This window comes from Leucopleurus acutus (assembly GCF_964270905.1).
Source record: "Leucopleurus acutus genome assembly, chromosome: 18".
Lineage (NCBI taxonomy): Eukaryota > Metazoa > Chordata > Mammalia > Artiodactyla > Delphinidae > Leucopleurus > Leucopleurus acutus.
Genome location: NC_139160.1, coordinates 65975441 through 65995579, shown reverse-complemented (window position 1 = coordinate 65995579; position 20139 = coordinate 65975441). Strand labels below are relative to the sequence as shown.

Genomic DNA, 20139 nt, shown 5'->3' with positions numbered 1-20139 from the left:
CAGTGTATTAGAACTGTGACTTCCAATTAATTTCACATTTAGGCCATTGATTTTATTGTTGGAAATGCTGTAACCAATCATTTGGGATGTGACTCTCCTAAATAATAAGGATATTGTCATTCTGGATGAAGTGTGGGCTCCTTACCCTTTCCATCCTTTTCTAGTTTACAGAGATTTGAACTTAGAGAGGGAAAGGTAGATCTGATATTTTATTCTCAGATCTCTTATACTTTCTCTCTACATTTTTTTTTTTTTTTTTTTTTTTTTTTTTGGTGGTACGCGGGCCTCTCACTGTTGTGGCCTCTCCCGTTGTGGAGCACAGGCTCCGGACGCGCAGGCTCAGCGGCCATGGCTCACGGGCCCAGCCGCTCCGCGGCACGTGGGATCTTCCCGGACCGGGGCACAAACCCGTGTCCCCTGCATCGGCAGGCAGACTCCCAACCACTGCGCCACCAGGGAAGCCCCTCTCTACCTTTAATACTTGCGTGACGTTAGTGTTCCTTTCTAGGCTGTAAGCACTCAGAGGGTAAGGGCAGTTTGCATATTCCATTTCTGTTTCCCTAGGGCCTTAGTTCATGGCTATTTGGTCCTCAAAAAATATTTCTTGACTGATTTAACTGATGACTGACTCACTGACTAAGTGAATGAATGCAAGTTCATTTTAGCTGAGTTCAGTTTAGATTTTAACGGAGTCACAATCTGAGAATGTTCTGTTCTGTGGAATGCTGGAGCTGAATCACCTATCTAACACAACAAAAATATAACAAGTCAATTCAGATTTCTAAGATCAGCACAATTAGTTTCTTTTAATATCTCCAAGGATTATGAAATTATTAAAACGTTAAAATTTAACATTACTGCGTCAAGCATGAATGGAGGAGTAAATATCAGAAGTTGGTCATTTTTATATATTGGATATGCCATGGGCTACCTTAGATACTTGCTTAGCCTTGACGGCCTTCTAAAATATTTATAACTAAAAACTTAATAGAGGCTGGAAGTAGGTTATTTAAAATCGTCATGTACCATAGAAGTTCAGAGAGCAATAATTCTTGAGCGATTCACAAGTGTTCCCTGAAAAAGTAAGTCTCACAATCAATTAAGTTTAGTTAACGCCAGGCAAACCAAGCTGAACAGGCTTCCTTGCAAGAGGGCTTTTTTCGGCCTTCGATGAGTCTCTGATAGGGGAAGAGAAGCAGTGGCGTCTCTCAAGCTTATCTGATTGTGGATCGTTTATTTAGCGGGACATCTCCCGGGACTAGTGGGAAATGCTTCTTCATCCCAATACTTCTCTGACTTGTTAGTAGAAGTGTTTGAATGAGTTATCATTGTATGTGCATTTAAGGAAGTTGGCAACCTGGAAAGCTATGACACATTCCTAGCTTCCCATTTTGAAATATTTGAGGGGCCAGACAGGCTCCTGCTTGTCTTTTTGGCAGGATTGCATTCCCAGCAGCTAACATCAACTATCTTAACTTCAAGAGTTTAAGAAGATGACTTTAATAACCAAATTGCCTGTGGGTCAGGTTTCACCGACCAGCCTGGCCCTGCACCCTCATTACCTCAACCCTCCCCTCTAAGCCCCGTGAGAACAACGCAAGGGAAGCAAGGGGCAAGGAGACATTTCTGCTTGTGTGTTCAGTGCAGCTGAGGCGCCAATAATGTGGAGACAAAATGAGGGGCTGGGCACACGTCGTTCATATTTGCCAAATATTTTGCAGCGTCCCCGAGTCCCAAGGACCTGGGTCCAATGGGGTCACAGAACAGCAAAGATGCAGGAGATGCTCTTCCTCAAAGCAGCACAGTCTTGGCCGATGCGTCACGTGTAGGAAAAGAAAGAGGCAAACACAGATTCATGCACAGATGGCAAATGAATCATTACTCAAGTCTTCCTAAAAACCACACAGGAACAATGCTCGTAACTCAATCCAGTGAATGGGGTACACTTTTGCTTATACTTTTAGGTAAGAAGACATTTCCCCCCCCCCACCCCGGGAGAAACGGAGTGCCATTTCTACTCCTATGAAAATCCAACCAGAATTTAGATGGTCACACTCTATCAAGATGGACTTGCTTTTGGAAACAGAGGAACCAAGTTTCTGCTGGCCAGAGTCCTGGGTAAGTCAAACATGTTCCACAAGGCTCGTCAGGTTGCACCTAAATATATCGCTGTCCTAACCATTCATGAATCCAGTCTTTCTCCCAGCTTCTTCTCTGTTTCTATCCTAAAAGTTACCGAGCTACTGTTACAAAGATATCACCTCTTTTGGGCCATGACAACCTCCATCTTCCGGAGCAGGCACAGCAAGCAGCTGTGGGAATGAGGAAGTGAGAATAGATTTAATTGAGGTCACGGGAGGCCACTGAAGGAGATGGGCAATGATGGGCAAGGATGGAGAAGACCAACCTTTAACATGGTTATCAAGGGACAAGACTAAATTAACCAACACATAGAGCAAATTACATATCGGGTCTCCCAGACTGGAGGCTCCTGGGAGGCCCACTAGCCACCCGTGGTTATTGAGCACTTGAAATATGGCTAGCGTCACTGAGGGACTAAATTTAAATTTTTATTTACTCTTAATTAACGTAAATTTAACTTAAAAACGGATCCTCAGTTTACTTATCGGAAAACTTTTAAGTATGCTTGGGCCAACTTGACTAGATGAATCTACTTTTCAGTTGTAAATTTTATGAAATCTAAATACAGATCAAGTATTTCTAATAAAAATCCAGCATCCTAATTGAGATGTGTTCTAAGTATAAAATACACACTGATTTCAAAGACTTAGTATGAAAAAAAAAAACCATGAAAACACCTCATTAATATTGCTTCATATTTACTACATGGTGAATTGATAATATTTTTAACAAACTGGATTAAATATTATTATTTAAATTAAACTCACTTGCTTCTTTTTAGCTCCTCTCCAAAAAATTCAGAATTATATATGTAGCTTACATTGTATTTCTGCTGATGGCGCTGTTGTAGGGGCTTTTGCATTTCTTCTATTAGCCACAGCACTTTCTGGAATGGTGGAAAGTACCCCGTCCTAAGAGCCAGGTTCCAGCCCTTGTTTTGCCAAGCCTCCTTCAAATGACCTTAATAAGTCAATTTCTCTGATATCCAGTTTCTTCATCTGTAAAATGTTAATGATAGTTCCTACCTACTTTACATGGTTACTGCCACAAAGGACTGATTACAGAAGAAACATAAAAACACTCTGTGAACAGTCAAGAGCTGTCCCAAAGCAAGGTGATGAAAGGATGAGCCGCTCTATAAATATTTATTGAATAAATCCACTTCCAGGCTTCCTCTCTGCAGTCGTTCCCTATCAATGACTGGGGTCATGCCTGGGGTGGATCTGCTCCAGCCACAGATTCTGAGAGCAGGACGGTACCTTGCAGATCAAAGAGCTGACTGCACGGGGCTCTCGCTCGGGGCCTCTTATCCGGAGCGCCCCTCATTTCTCAGACCATCTTATTCTGCAGCCGAAGGGAACCCACAGAGAAGTTTCCCCAAGTACACATCCCACGGTGTCACTACAAAGGCCTGAGCCTGCTGTCTTCCTCCAGCTGCTACCAACCCAGAAGTAGATGAAACACTTTTAGGGCCCAGTGGTCAGCCTGGGTGTGATGCCGAGTCCCAATATGCTGGTGGCAGTGGTGGGGAGCCCATCTGGCTCGAGGCCTTGGTGGGAGCACAGCTGCTGAGTGAGCTCCCAGCGTCCTGGGCGAGGGGGGAGCAGGGGGCGGCACTTTCTAGTTCACCTGCCCAGAGGGCTCCCCGTTAAAATGTGTCTGTGTGGAGAGGGCACGTCTTTCTATTCTCAAAAAGCTGCCACGGGTGTCAGCTTTGGACCCATTCGATGCCGGGCACCCTTTGCCTTTCCTGGAAGTTTCTGCGCTGCTCTGGGAAGCCAGGTCTCTTGCTCCCATTATTTTCCAGTGTTTTCTGTTTAAGTTTCTCCCAGTGCTTTGCTTTGGCTTCTGTTTGCTTTGCTGCTTTTCAAGTGTGCTTCAGCTTTATTTCCAGCTTCACAATCAATCCCCTCCCATTAGCTCCTTCCCAGGCAGAACCTGGGCCGAATTCTGAAGCACTTGTTCCCAGTTATTTCTCTGGCCGTTGTAGGTATTCCCTTCCCCTGTCCTCTCCAGGCATTCAGGCACCCCACGTTCTCTCCCCTTCCTGCCTTTCTAAGCCCCTCACAGAGGAGGGTGTGATCTTGCCCTGGAGGCTCTGCTGAGTCACAGGCTGGTAGCCCTCACCGGCCCTGCCCCCTGAAGCGGGGCTCCAGCCTGACCTCCTTCATTCCCCTTTTTAAAATTAATTTTATTTATTTATTTTTTAAATTTTTTGGCCACACCACGCGGCATGTGGGGTCCTACTTCCCCCGGCCAAGGATGGAACCCGTGCCCCCTGCATTGGAAGCACAGAGTCTTAACCACTGGGCCGCCAGGGAAGTCCCCTTCATTCCCCTTTTGATGGCCTCTCTGTAGTCCGTCTTTTAACACTGCCTGGTAATTATTTTTAAGTAGACATCATTATTCCTTAATTCATGAGAACTGTGAATACTGATTTATCCAACTGTCTCCCCCCAGTATAAGCTCCTGTGTATCTAATAGACTGTTATTATTTTCAAATCCTCAGGGTTCAGTTCAGTGCTTGGTATCTAGAATATGCTCAACGAATATTTGTCCAATAAACTCCTGATCCTCCTCCAAAGAGCATTTGCATTTTAACATGGACCAAAGTCTAACCTAAGGGAATAAGGCTCTGAATAGAGACTTTCAGTATTATCCTGTAGGAAAATTCCAGCGAGTGCCAGCAGCTTACCCTGTTGTTGCCAAGGAAGCTGGGGGTGTGGGTGAGGAGCTGCCCCACAGATAAATTATTTGAGCTTCAAAACGCTGAATCTTTAGGCCAGAGGTTTTCAAAGTGTAGTATACATGGGCCAGCAGGCCAAGCAGCCCCTGGGAGCTCATTAAAAATGCAGGTTCTCAGGCCCCGGCCCAGAGGTCCTGGGTCCGAAGTCTTGGGGGTAGGGCCCAGCAATCTGTGTTTTGACAAGCCCTCCAGGGCTGACTCTGAAGCACTCTCAAGTTTGACAAGCACTGTGGTAAGCATCTCTTGCCGCCCTCCTGTGTGCCAGGCATCCTTTGGGTTGCTAAGGGAACCAAGATGTCTGCCCTGAGTCGATCACAGGGTCTTGGGGTCACCGATTCCCACACAAACAGTTGCAGGAGGGCTGGCTGAGGGTTTCTCCCAGTGGCTGTGTTTCCGATCAGTCAAAACAAAATAAAACTAGATGACACAGGAAACACCTGAGAGATCTGTCCCCGCTAAGACTTGATTCTGAGAATTTGAAAAATAGATTGTCTCATAGCTTGCAGATTTTGTTCAGGATGAAGCAGGCCTTTGATGGGGGTAAATAGGGCTTTGTTTCTAGGGCCCTTGTCTGAGAGAGGATCGTCTTAGGGGGCTGGCGGCCCTTGGTGGCCAGCAGCTTGGTCCTCAGCCGCGTGACGCCAGAACTCTCCACAGAGGGGCTGCTGTGTAAAGCCCCGGCGCCAGATATGACCAATATGGAGGTTCACTGCTGGGCTCATCTTCAAAGGAAAGGCAAGATTGAAGTTCAAGGATAAGGAAGGAGGTTCTGTAGTATTTCCTGAAATGCCAAAGGACTTGCTGTTCAACAGTACAAAGTAATCCCACGCTTTTTTTTAGGGTCTTCACTTACGTGACGCTTCATCTTTCAAAACATATTGAAAACTCTTCTAGGTGTTAGATTTTCAGAAAGCTGTGACTTTTGACTGCAGGAAAGAATCCGCTGTGCACGTTCCTTCCTTACAGTAACTCTGTGATGTCGCAGGGTGAGTTTGGAAAGCACGGTCCTCCACTCTACCACCCTGGCGACCTGCCCCAGGCCACGCCCCTCAGACAAGCCCGGGCTGTGGACCCCAGGTGTCCTCACCTTGCCAACGCTTTGTAGCCAGTTTGTACATTTCTGAAGGGAAACACATCAATCATGTCCAATCTTGAGACGGAGACTGATTAAAACGTTAAGACCGCCTTAAGGAAAATAGTTGTGCAGCACACAGCTCCTCCAGCCAACTCTTGGTCATCTAAGGTATTTTAGCTGTCTGCCAGACAGCGGCCTCCTAGAGAGCTGATTAAAGGATCCTTGCAAAACAAACCGATTTCTGAGTCAGACAGTCAAGGACTTATTTTCCATTAAGTAATTTATGGGATGCCTTTAATTTTATTTTGCATAAATCTAATTACATGAAGAAACTATGTCTCCTTGAGTTTCCTAACTTCTAATTTGGAGAATCTTGGATTTCCTATTTTTAATCCTTTATTTATTTATTTAATTTTGGTAATTTTCATGAATTTTTCCCTTTTTATGTATATATACATATATATATATATTTAACATCTTTATTGGAGTATAATTGCTTTACAATGGTAGGTTAGTTTCTGCTTTATAACAAAGTGAATCAGCTATACATATACATTTATCCCCATATCTCTTCCCTCTTGCGTCTCCCACCCTCCCACCCTCCCTATCCCACCCCTCGAGGTGGTCACAAAGCACCGAGCTAATCTCCCTGTGCTATGCGGCTGCTTCCCACTAGCTATTTTACATTTGGTCGTGTATATATGTCCATGCCACTCTCTCACTTCGTCCCAGCTTACCCATGTGAATTGGTGCAGCCACTATGGAGAGCAGTATGGAGGTTCCTTAAAAAACTCAAAATAGAACTACCATATGACCCAGCAATCCCACTACTGGGCATTTACCCTGAGAAAACCATAATTCAAAAAGAGTCATGTACCACAGTGTTCATTGCAGCACTATTTACAATAGCCAGGACATGGAAGCAGCTTAAGTGTCCATCAACAGATGAGTGGATAAAGAAGCCGTGGCACACATATACGATGGAATATTAGCCATAGAAAGAAGCGAAATTGAGTTATTTGTAGTGAGGTGGATGGACCTAGAGTCTGTCATACAGAGTGAAGTAAGTCAGAAAGAGAAAAACAAGTACTGTATTTTTAATCTTTCAATTCTTAAAACACATTGTTGAAAAATGATTCTTCCTTCCTGTGAGTGGCTTGACGTCTCCAGCTCTATTTCTGGAGGTTAATTTAAAATATCTCTCCACATGCTCTCTCCTTCGGTCCTTGACTCCCTGTATCCTGCGTGTCAGATGCAAACGCCCGGGCTGGAGAGGAACCCAGAGCAGCGCAGGCTGGAGAACTGGGCTAAAAGCCACTTGACCTCCGGGAGTGGGTGTAACCCTGCTCCATAATCACAGCCACTGAGAAGAGGTCCCCAACTGGGACCTTCCCATGGGAACCCCGGAGGACCAATAAAAATACAGAAATGAAAGCAGTCCCAACTGCCAAAGGCAATACAGAACCTCATTGACTTTTCCAAGCAAAAAAGTGAAGGGAGCAGCAAAAGTGATTGTCCTTAAAAAGATTTTTCCTTCTAGACGCCTTAAGATTTTTAAAAAATTTATTGGAAATATAAATGAAATAGTGCTTTGAAACTTTGGCATGGGTTAGGGGTAAGAACAAAATTTTCTACCCTGGATTCCAGTCAGTCATTCCTCTGTCCCGAATAGCTGTGAAATGTCACCTAAGTTCTCTGAGTCTCAGTTTCCTTGTTTGGAATCGTGGAGACTGGAAATACCTAAACCATAAATGGATGTATTGCTACCAAAATATAATTAGTAGTATATTATAAGGACTCTCTGTTTGGTGTCTAACCCTTATCAGCATTAGATAAGGCATCAACTTTCCTTAAATTTGTGTTCATGTACACACACACACATACACATATACACGCACAGGTGGAAAGGACTCCTATTCACTAAGAGTTAGACGTTTCTGTAAAGCAAATGAAGTGTAACTTAAAGCAAGTAGAAAGTCTCTTTCTTTGATGGTGGTACAAAGTATGAAGTCCTTCAGAGAATGTTAGACAAAACTTTGATAGATGCTCTTCAAAAACTAATTCCAAACGCTCATTCATTCTAAGCAGGGAAGGAACCACGGCTACCAAGCATGTCTTCATTTCACATGGTACTTGTTCTTTTGAATATACTTTCAAGTACATTTCTATAGAGGAAATTAAACACCGGGGCACCCAAGCCACACAGTAAGTCAGATAAGCCAATGTTTCATAATAACAGAAATAAAAGGAGAAATTCCCCCGCTAAAAATTTTCCTCTTGGACCTTGTCTCTTAAAGTACAAGTGAAAACTTCATAAAATCCAGAAATAATTTTAATGCATGAAAATTTCCAGCCCATTTTCATTGTAGTTTCCAGGAACGGGCAGAAAAAGAAATCCCTTCTTCAATTAGAAGAGGAGAGATTTCTAAACATACTCCTGAAACTACAGCCAGATATAATATACTCAACACACATTTGTATTCAAATTATGTTTTTTCACTGCGCCTGTGTTTTCTATCTAAACATTTATCATTCAGTTAGGAGCTGCTCTTATTAGAATAAAAGCAATTGTATTAGATACCATTTAAGACTGACAGCACTTACCGGTTTCCTGGATATCCAGGACCCAGTGGCTGCAGTGAGAACAATTATCGAGCTGCAGGCTGCAGCCTAGGCCTAAATGCCAGAGAATTCTTCCCAGAACTTCCATTTCCTTCCCAGCCACAGCTGCTGGTGGCCAGGACTGCTCTTCAGCTGACCTTTTCCCTTTTCTCTCTCTATTATCACCAGCCAAATGCCTAGTTCATCTGCCTGTACCCGTACAAAGACCAATGCCCCCTTCTTTGACAAAATTTTTGTAACATAACTTTTATTGCCACCAGATGAAAACATAACTTTTATTACCACCAGATGAAAATCGTAAATAATCTAGCCAACATGTACACATTGAAGAAGACTCAATATATTGTCATAACTGAAATATAACTAAGATATCAAAGGAAGTCGTTATTTATAAGATAAATAATATGTGTTTTAAAATGTCCACACTTAGGCACAAATATGTTAGAAGACAGAATGAAGTGGTCGGATGTTCACACCTTATTTTGTGTGACGGGCACAATGCAGACCGACACGGATGAGACAGGTGACGTGGCTTTTAAAGATGCCAAGTCAGTCCCTGTTCAAGTTCCTAACAAGTTAAAGAACAGTCTTGACTCAGTTTACACAGTTGTTGTTGTATTCTTGAAAAATTCAGTTATATTGACTGTCCAAAAAATAAAAAATAACACTCCATGCAAATACATGAAACAGTTAAGATCTTGACCCAGATCCCCCAGAACAGGATATTTATCCATGTGAATGTCCAGGAGGACACTCAGAACTCATGAGATACAGACTAGTTCTTTACTCCCAGGGAGTCGTATTCATTGCAAGATGTCAAAATCCTTTACTTCAGCCCATTACATTCCAGAGAGGTTGCCTGGTCATTAGGACAATGGGGGGAAAATGCTCCTTTAAATTTCCAAAGTTCTTTATAAGGAGTGATGTTGTCCCCATTGAGGATAGTGCTGTAGGGTCTTAGGCTGAGTTAGTCTGAGGAAGTAGGCTCAGTTATAAACTATCAGGATCTTTACTCTGGTAGATATTGGGGAGCACTTGAGCTCTAGACAAGACCCCAACTGGAGGATCACTTAGGATGCACTAGAATTAGAAGAGCTCGCAGGTGGTGAAATTGGTTGGCCATTCCAGCAATGGTCCAGGAGCAAAGGAGTAATCCAGGCCCAAAGTTATACTGCAGGGGTGGGAAGGAAAAGGACGAGGGTGATTCCATATCATGGCTGGGGTAAAATCATCAGAAAAAGATAGATTGGGGGGACTTGGAGTGAGGAGTGCAGGAAAGAGATTTGTCAAAGAGGACCTCAAAATGTGGGTCCTGTGTGGGCAGAAGAACACTGATGCTTTGCCCAGGAGGAAGGATGTTGGGGAGTGGAGGCAAGTTGGAAACGGGACATAGGGGTCGTGGTCATGGATACATAGTTGGAATTAATGTTCATAGAACTGATAGCTAAAACCACAGACTGGCTAAAATGGGAGAGAGAGAAAAAAGAGAGAGAAACACATATCAATATTTACATCTGTGTGTATATCTAGGAGAGAAAAAAAGAAAGAGTTGGACAGGGTCATGGACACTTTGTTCAGTTATTTAGAGGTGACAGAAAGAGGAGCAGGTGACGCCACAGGAAAAGAATAATGAGAGACAAAAGAGCCTCTGAATAGCGCTGCATCCAGGGTGCTGGGAGAGAGATTCAGAGTTTCAAGGAGGACCGAGCAGCCGAAAGTGTTCAGTGCCACAAGATCAAGGGCATGTGGACAACTGGTGGTGGCTAGATGCCATAACAAGGAGGTCACTGCTGACTTTCCAGGTGCCAGTTTCTGTGGCACTTGCACAGGGGGAGGAGGGTGCCCAGCGCCTGGAGCTCCCTGGAGTATCTGAGGTCGCAAGAACACCGTGGAGCAGCCAGGAGAGTTGTTTTTTTTTTCTCTTATTATTTATTTTTGCTGTGTTGGGTTTTCGTTTCTGTGCAAGGGCTTTCTCTAGTTGTGGCAAGTGGGGGCCACTCTTCATTGCGGTGCGCGGGCCTCTCACTATCACGGCCTCTCTTGTTGCGAAGCATAGGCTCCAGACGCACAGGCTCAGTAGTTGTTGCTCATGGGCCTAGTCGCTCCGTGGCATGTGGGATCCTCCCAGACCAGGGCTCGAACCCATGTCCCCTGCATTAGCAGGCAGATTCTCAACCACTGCACCACCAGGGAAGCCCGCCAGGAGAGTTTTGAACCCCCTGTGCTCTGCAGGCAGATGGCCCCTGATCACCTGTGCGCTCCTGGGGAAGTGACCTTTGTGAACCCGAGGTTTGTGCACAGAATTGTAAGAGACCCAGGAGAGTGGCGAGAACCTGCTTCTCCATCACTCTCCGTCCTTTCCTTTCTCTTCTGAGTGGAAGGAGAGAAACACAACAGGAATGTGGGAAAATGCCAGGATGGGGGTGTGGGCCAGAGGAGGCACCAAAGGTAGGGGAGGGACGAGGGCATTAGCTCCAGGGGAGGCTCTGAGACCTGGGCCGACAGAAGGAGGGGAGCGACGGCAACCACCTGCTTTCCCGTTGGAGGGCAGGCAGGAAGAATGGGGCAGCTCTTGTGGCCCCTCCATCTCAGCCGGGGAGGAGGTGTTCCACCTGCTGAGACAGGCTGAGGTGGGACCTGCGATGTTGCCCACAGGAAGACAGAGAAACCGAGGAGTGTCAAGCTGCCCAGGGGGCGCCACCTGAGCAGGACAGCGTGAACCTGCTCTGAAATGAATGATTTCTCCATCTATCTTGGGCAACCTGAGAGCAGGGGCAGAGAAAGGATGCTACCGAATTCAAAGGTCCAGGCCTCGGAGGTGGGACAATTTAAAGCAACACAAAGGGTGGAATTCTAACAAGAGGATGTGCAGAGGTGGCTGAAGCCGAGGAGGTGGGTGAAAGGGCTATACTTCTCTCCTTGCGGAAGTTGTATCTGTTATCCTGTGACTGGGTCTGAGTGCATCATGAAGTATCGTGTGTGTGTGTGTGTGCGTGCGCGCGTGCGCGCGTGCGCGCACGCGGGCGTGAGTGATGTCAGAAGTGCGCACGGCTGGACTCCCCAACCAAGAGGTTCTAGATCAGTCGTGGGCTCAGCACATAATAATCACATGTGATCTGCGAGTGAGTGAAGGCCAGTGGCTTCCCTCGGGTGCGAGTGAATAGCTGCGGAAGGTGCCGTGGGAGGTGCCCACGTGTGGAGAAGGAAGAGGCAGGTGTTGGAAGAGGCCGGTGGGCAGAGGCAGCTGATAGCTTCCCTGGTTGACAGCACTGGCCTGGGGGTGAACAGCGAGATAAGACCCAGGGACTAACTTAAAGCAAATATTTATGGAGAAGCATTTGAGATAATGGTTTTCAGGTGAAAGGTAATAACGATGAGAGCATTCAAAGAGTTTATGCTTCGTGGCCAGTGTTACTTGGAGGAGGCTGGCATATCTGTGGATGGTGAATGGTGGCGCTGAGGAAAGGGCTAGAACACAGGCAGTTTGGCTGCAAAATCCACCAGGCCTCTGCTTTACCATTCTCTCCTCCAGTTTAGAGCTTCAAGACCACTGGATGGTGATGACTCCCAAATGTGTATCCCTTCTCTCTCTCTCCCCTCCTCCTTCTCTCCCTCCCTCCCTCCCTCTCTCTGCTAGCCCACCTCCCATCCATTAGGAAGTTCCACTGGCCCTGCCTTTCTAATAGATCCAGAACCTAGGCCCTTCTCTCCACCTCCCCTGCGGGCACCTTCAACGACACCATTACCTCTCCTGTAAGTTAATGCAGTAACCTCCTAACGCTTGCCTCCTGCAGGCCCATCTCATATTATTCTGACAAATCCCTTGCAAACATAATCAGATCACATCACTTCTCTGCCAGACGCCTCCAGTGGCTCCCCACCTCCCGCTTGAGAAAGCCAAAAGCCTTGCGATAGCCCGTACTGACCTCCCGGATCTGCCCACACCTTCGCTGTCCTCCTCTCCCCTTGTCCACTCCCCCTCAGCCACCCTTGCCTTTGGCTGGGCTTTGAGTGGCCAAACATGGGTCTGCCTGGGGCTTTGACCTGCTCTTCCCCTGCTGAGAATGTGCCTCTCCCAGATGTTCAGATATTAGCCTGGGGTAGGCCATTCCTGATGTGATATGGTTTCAGTCCTACCTCCTCACTCCAGCTCACCCTGCTTTATTTCCCTCCAGAGTCCTGATCATTATTTTACACTCACATATTTACCTACTTATCTGTTCATGTTCTCCCCCAACCACAGTGTGACGTCCGTGAGGGCAGGGTCTGTCTGGATCTAGTGCAACACCAGAACTTTAGGACGTGGTAAGCACGCAATAAATATCTGCTGAATGAGTGAGTGGCTGAATGCGCAAATAAGTGAAAGAATGTACTACACAGCTCACAGTTTGTACTGCCTTTATGGTTTGCTTTGTTCCATCTTCATGATGCGATTTGTAATATTCCTCAACCATTGTTCTTGCGGTGACTCTGATTTCTTAGGTTTCAAAATGGAGAGGGTGCAACAATTTCGAAGGCCACTTCTGTCCTTCAAGTTCTGTGATTGTGCAGTGATTGGCAAGGCTGGTTTAAGGAGAAATGTATTTTTAGGAACTCTTCTGGAAATCTTATCAGCTCGGCTGGGTTTGGCCTAGATTTGTTAGCCGGCTGTTCGAGCCGGGGGATCTAACAGGAACATCAGTGCGGGGGTTTGGGGGGAGCCTCTGGGGAGCTCGTTGTGTTCCTGCTCCAGAGTTCAGATCCAAGGGGGCGTCCAGGCGGGGTGGAGAGGTGGCGGCTCTGTACTCAACACCCGGCAAGGAGCAGCTGTTGAAATACTTCAGCCCCAGGCTGCAAAAAGGACACAGATCTAGGTCTTGGGACCCCAGAGATTTAATTGTTCTTCTTTACATTTTCTCTTCTGAGAAAAGAACAGCACACAGAATGCTACTGTGCCCCCAGAACTCAGCCACACCCCAGCCCTGTCTTCACGGTGTGGTGGTGGGAGCTGCTCTGCTCTCAGACCTCCAGGAGGCTCTCGAATTTTCTGAATGGAAGCAATACTGGCTTCTGAAGGCTGTCAGCCGAAAAAGGTTGCTAAAAGTGGACGTGAATTTGTTTCTTGAAAAGACTGGGGTCCAAGAGGCCCTGCGCCAGCCGCGGTATTCTCCAGCAAGTTAAGGCACAATTTGTGAGCCACACGGACCCTCAACACAGGGTACCCTGGGGGGTTAACGTATCTCTGAAGGCAAACCAGGGAGAGCGGGTTTTCCTCCGTCCTGGTACCCTGAGCAAATGGCCACTGCTAGGTCCCATTCTTCTCGAGCTTTGTAAGCTGATGTTGAATACGTCACAGAACGGTTCTGCTGGGAAGAACCTTCCAGCTTTCCATTTTCTTTTCACATCCAACCCCACCCCACTAACTATGGGGAACACAATCATTCTGTCACAGAACCAGATATGGGGTATGTGGATTGGATGCTCCCAGGGTTCAGAAGATCCCAGAAGGATGCAGAGTGCTACTTGTTTGTTTGAACACTGTGGGAAAGATACCAGCAGGGTCAGGCATGCAGGTGATGGTATTTCATTAATATTTAACCAGATAAAAATTTCCCTACAGAGCACCATTTGACTTCAGCAGAAAAACAGAGCCCAGGAATTCAGGATCAGGGAGAGGTCAATCTATTAAAATAGGATTTTAGTTTTGTTGTCATTTCACTGACCCTAGAAGTTAAAAAAAAAAATCAACTTCCTACCACACTTTTAAATATCGCCATTGACAAGGCACGACTCAAGTCGCAAGTACAAAGCAGGCTACAAAGATGGTGTGTCAACAGTTCCTCTTATCTTTCAGGAGATGGAGCTAGAATCGAGATCAACAACAAATATTTACTGCACTTAAACCGGGAGCTCTGAGTAATAAAGAAGGACAAACCTGGCAACCAAAGGGATATTCTGTAAAAATGTACGGCCCTCTGATACGGGGCGTTATCAGGTCCCGTGATTCCTAATTGCTGGAGGCAGGTAGCATCCGCTCACGATTTGTTAAATCAAGCTCGCCCTCCCGTTCCTTCCTTCTTTTGTTGCCTCTCCGCCCAGACAGGGCGCTCCTCCGAGGCTAATCACCACTCTGGCTCTGCTTCCCCGCTGTCGCCAGTTGTCATTATTTCTAAGCGACGTCACCCTGTGCTGTGTCACCATGGCAACAGCGGGCCACCACGTTGAGGCGTGCAACAGGGAAATGAGAAAAGGAAAAATAGTCACGGGCTGAACCGCTCCTGGTCACGAGCAACTTCTGAGGTGGCAAACGTGTTTCTTCCCATTTTATGGAAGGGGAGACTGAGGAAGGGCTCAGGCTCTCCCGCATTCCTGTAAACGGAGGAGCAAAATGTAAAACCTGATGGCCACACCCATGGAGGTCACTCAGCCATTTCAACAAACAGAAAACAACAGAGAGGGTGCGTGCTTTGGCATTTTGTAGATGAACCAAAAGATCCCTAGACATCTATTTTAATGTACAAAACACTGCTCTCTTAACTACATCTTTTGCACATTTTTTTTCAAACACACAATGCTTATTTCAATGTACGTAGTATTGCTTTCCTGGGTCTACCGACCTGTGGACTCACTCAGCTCCTTAGCTCTCCTCTGCCAACCGCATTTCTTTCAAAAACATCCATTTTCCTTTAAGAGATTTTTCAGAGACGTACTGCTGAGTCAGAAAACTAATAACCTGGTATAACCTGTCATACCACCCTCAGGACAAGCTCTCAAGTTACCTGTTCATTATTTTTCAAAATGATTTTATCACCTGCGTTCCCATGTGCATACTTCAACTGCTCTTCTAATGCTGCTTATTCCTGAAACTGGTCTGTCCTCCTTCTCTAAGAGAACCAATAGCTTTGAATCAAACCAAATCTGACAAGATAAAATGAGAGAGAGGAAAAAAGAGTCTGAAAAACACCTTCTCTGGTATGCAGATCATCCCATGGTTACCCACTTATGCTCTTTGCCTATTCCAGTACCTGAAATCTTTTTTTTTATTTTTGGTCATTAACACTATGTATGAAAAAGCAACTTGTCCATGAAGTAGTGCTGTTACATTTAAAGTATGATTTTCCTAATGCAGTCTCTTTGTAACAGGGATGAACTTGGAAATAATTTTTATGATGCCAATAAAACTTTATTGTGTAGATGTAAATGATGTTTTGCTTATTGGAATGGGTCTTCTTGGCAGCAATCAGAATGACTTTCTTAGAATTTAACAGAAGTGTGCATCTTAATGAGACATGGATGGTTGACTTAAATCCAGGCTTCTTGTTTTTTTTTTATGATTTTGCAAATCCAGGCTTCTGAGAGTCAAGAGATGCAGCTTACAAAACCACGTGCCCTTGAGACAGCCTTTAAACTTGAGAGTTCCTTTGCCCCATCAATAGTAGGTTGTTTCTAAGACTCTACTGATCAACTGTCTGTGAAAACATTGGAAGACTTAACACAGAACACTAGTGTGAAGATTTCATCCCTGGGGTCCTTCCGGAGCCATGGCAGGAAGATGGCAACTGACGGTGGAAACCTTGGTGAAGGCCAGTGATAACCCTGCAGCACTTGGCAGAGATGATCTTGTTTGCATCGCTTTTCCCAGGAAGAATGACTCAGCAGCAAACATTTATTAGGCCTGGCTCCGTGCTCTTCACTGGGCCCGACACTATAACCAACTCCCCATCACCTCTGCTAACAGGTGTTCCCAGGTCTCATCCAGCTTCGCAAATGCTAGTTCTGATATGTTCAAAGAAAACTGATAATAAAGGTCCCTGTCCCCAAGCCAGCAGTTTTAAGGGTTCACTCATATTTGTCTTAAGGTGATGCTTTAGGCTACTCAAAGGTGGCCTTCAGGAAAAGCACCACTCTGCTCACAAGAGCAGAAAGAAGATGGAGTGTTTGAACGCACAAGGCCATGGGTAGATTACGGACAAGTTGTGGATAACTGGCTCAGCTCTCCTCAGTCCCCACCAAAAACACAGTTAGCTCCTCAGGTTCCAGGCAGTTTCCAGAAGGAAAGGGCAACCAGTGTTTCTTTTTCCAAAGTGGAAAAGTATAAAAGGTAGAGACCCTCTGAAATGCATTTGACTGCCCTTGGGGGGTAGCCTAATTGCCTAATTGTCAGAAAATGCATAGGGCTGGGAGTCAGAAGAGATGTTAGTTTTTGCACAGTGACACGCTTGCCAGGAGATTTGGGGTGAGTCACAATCCCTCTGCAGGCCTCAGTTTATTCAGTTATTTTAAAAAAGGACCAAGCAGTGGTTTTCCAACTCGCGTGTGAGCAGCTACAGGGCCAAAGGTAAACATATAGCATAGTTTATGGAAGCATCAGTTTTACTTAAAAAGTTTTAGGGTAAAAGGGGTATGTAATTTTAAATTTTTTATACTAGAGCAGACATATATAGCAGATAGAAGGCGAGATTTAGAAGACTTTAGATAAGTAAGGGCACCTGGTCCATCAGTCCTTCTAAGCTTCAGGAGACCAACTCCTCTCTCCTTTGCTATCAGGATGCCTCAGTGGAAAAACTTGAGAAATTCTGAACAACAGGGTCTCCAGGGCCGCTTCTACCTTTTACATCTAGCGATTGTGTTCCTCGCCTAGTAGTGAGAGGGATCTTTAGGGAGATACCTGTCATCTAGTGGGGTTTAGTTGGTTACCTGCAGCAGAAACACAAAGTTCATTATAGCTAAAGATTTCATCTGAATCACTAACCCTCCTCAAAGAAAATAATGCTTCTTCCGGCCATTTGCTTGCCTAAAATGAGCATGGGGGTATACTCTGGACTTAGTGTTACCTTTGGGGCTGGGAAATCTAATATACCAATTAATTTACTACAGCATCAGGGTCAGCCAGAAGCACCTGGGCTGTTCACGTCGCTGAAAAGTGGTGTCCATTGCATTTCAGTTGTATTTGCTCACATTGGACAAGAGTCAATCTTGTTTTAAGAAATCCGTCAAATTAATTATTTACTTAATGATTTGCACTATGACCAAGGATAATTCGGTAATTAAAAAGCAGATCTGGAATTGCGGATCATTTTATATGCCTACATGTATAAGAATCAAATATTAGACGAAGGAGGACTAGGTTTAAAGTCAAAAGAAGTCAAAATGCAAGTTCAAATCAAATGTTTAGACTGAAAAAATATTTTCAAAATAGAGGCCAGGGGCTTCCCTGGTGGCGCAGTGGTTGAGAGTCCGCCTGCCGATGCAGGGGACGTGGGTTCGTGCCCCGGTCCGGGAAGATCCCACGTGCCGTGGAGCGGCTGGGCCCGTGAGCCGTGGCCGCTGAGCCTGCACGTCCGGAGCCTGTGCTCCGCAACAGGAGAGGCCACAACGGTAAGAGGCCCGCATACCGCAAAAAAAAAAAAAAAAGAAAAAAAAAATAGAGGCCAATGTTTTTCAAAGGGTATTGTGGAAATAAGTTAGAGAGTTAGTTAAAAATATTAGTTTTTCTTTTCCGTTGTTTTTTTTTTTTTTTTTTTGCGGTACGCGGGCCTCTCACTGTTGTGGCCTCTCCCGTTGCGGAGCACAGGCTCCAGACGCGCAGGCTCAGCGGCCATGGCTCACGGGCCCAGCCGCTCCGCGGCACGTGGGATCCTCCCAGACCGGGGCACGAACCCGCGTCCCCTGCATCGGCAGACGGACTCTCAACCACTGCGCCACCAGGGAAGCCTACAGTTTTTTTTTAATTTAAACTTTTACAACCAAAATTTTCACGAGCTACTTACTCCTTGGTAACTGTTAAGCGTCTTCCTTTTCAATCATAATGTAACAAACTCCTCCATCATGCTTCACAAATTGGAATTAATTTTTTTTAGATTTCTAAGTGTGAATTGTGGTTTATTTTTCAAAGGGAAATCATAAATATTAACAAATTTGGAAATGATTCCGTGTGGTAATATTTTAATCTAAATATCTAAATGCTTCTTACTCAGCAACATTTATCAGCAAAAATTCTATATGCTTGAAAACATTGTATTGGAAAACTCCTAAGAAAATATGTAGCACATTTTCTAGAATGTAAACTTCCAAAGAACACTGTATGATAATGTCTGTAATAAGTATAATAAGTACGATGTTAGTATAAAAAGAACATTTTTGTGTATCATTATTTCTTAAAGGGAGGATTAGCTAAAGGATTTTTTTTTTAAATGAGTGTGAAAATTGGTAGACTTGGAGCACATTTAATTTTCTTGCATTTACTCATATAGCGCCAGTCTTTTCCCGACTGACAGACCTTGATGAGGATATAAGAAAATGGAGAGGGAGAAAGAGGCCTCTGGTAACGAATGAACAAGATCCACAAGTGATGTTTGCTTTTACTCACGTGTCACAGGTGTTTCTATCTCAAAGGATGAAGTTTTAACTCATAAGCATATCATTAGAATGTAATAAGAACTTAATAACTATATACATTTCCACTTGACATCATTTAATCAAGTCATGTACTTTTGGGGGTACACTTATGTGAACAGAACTATACATTCCTAATAATTCTAGGCTGAGACTCTCTAGGGTTGGGATGAGATTTTCATTTCTTTGCTTTAAGCACAGGGTTCAATGAACAGTTGTTGAGTAGATAAATGGATGGATGGGTGGACGGATGAATGAATGGGACAAAACAAAACAAAAATTTTTGGTTCTCCTTATTTTAAATGTATATATCAGTTATATTTTCTATAAAGCAGGAAACTTGGTGCAATCAGTCTAAATGTACTAGCCTGAATTTTGTTTTTAATATCATAAAACTAATATTTATGAGATGTGTAAGGGTCTTAGATTTCAGTTAGCAAGATGACATATCTACTGCTGGTTGTATTATTAGTTGAAATTTCTCTGGGGAAGCTTGCATTCATAGCAGGATATAAAATAAAGAGAAACCTCTGTCACTAACTATTTGTTTCTGAGAATTTTCAGAAGATGAGCTGTTCATAATTTTCAGAAAGTCAAGAAATGGTGCAGCCGATACATTAATACGTAACAGCAGTATATGGCATAACTATTGGAAAAGAGGAGAAAATGTTATCATCTTCAGATGATATGACTATATACCCAGAAAATTCAAGAGAATTAAATTTACTTCTCACTAGGAAAAAGTGAGTTCTGTTAAACTGCCAGAAATGAGACAACGAAATAGAGTTAAATGGAACCAATAGTTTTCTTGTTCTCTAGCATAGCGATAATCAGGTAGAATATATAATAGAAAAATATATCATTTATAATAGCTACATAAAACACCTGGAAATAATGCTAACTGAAAATGTTTTAGACAGACATAAAAATTAACAAACTTTACCTGGAGATGTAAAGTAATATTTGAATAAAATTCAGAGATACTTCTAGATTAGTATTCTTATCATTTAAAAATATTAGTTCTTACAAAATTATAGATTCAACACAATTTTAATAAAATATTAAAAGGATTTTTTGTTGCTGGAAGAGGTCGTTATGAGTATGAGAAAGAACTTAAAAATGATTTTGAAATTTGATGAAGAAATAGATGAGGGCAGAACAGAAATTTCTGAATAAGAAT

At 44.3% G+C, this 20139-nt stretch overlaps 1 protein-coding gene across 4 annotated transcripts in view; it reads right to left on the bottom strand.

Annotated features, from left to right (window-relative positions):
* MBNL2 (muscleblind like splicing regulator 2) overlaps window positions 1-20139 on the bottom strand; it is a 152265-nt gene that overhangs the window by 102260 nt on the left and 29866 nt on the right. The window lies entirely within an intron of this gene.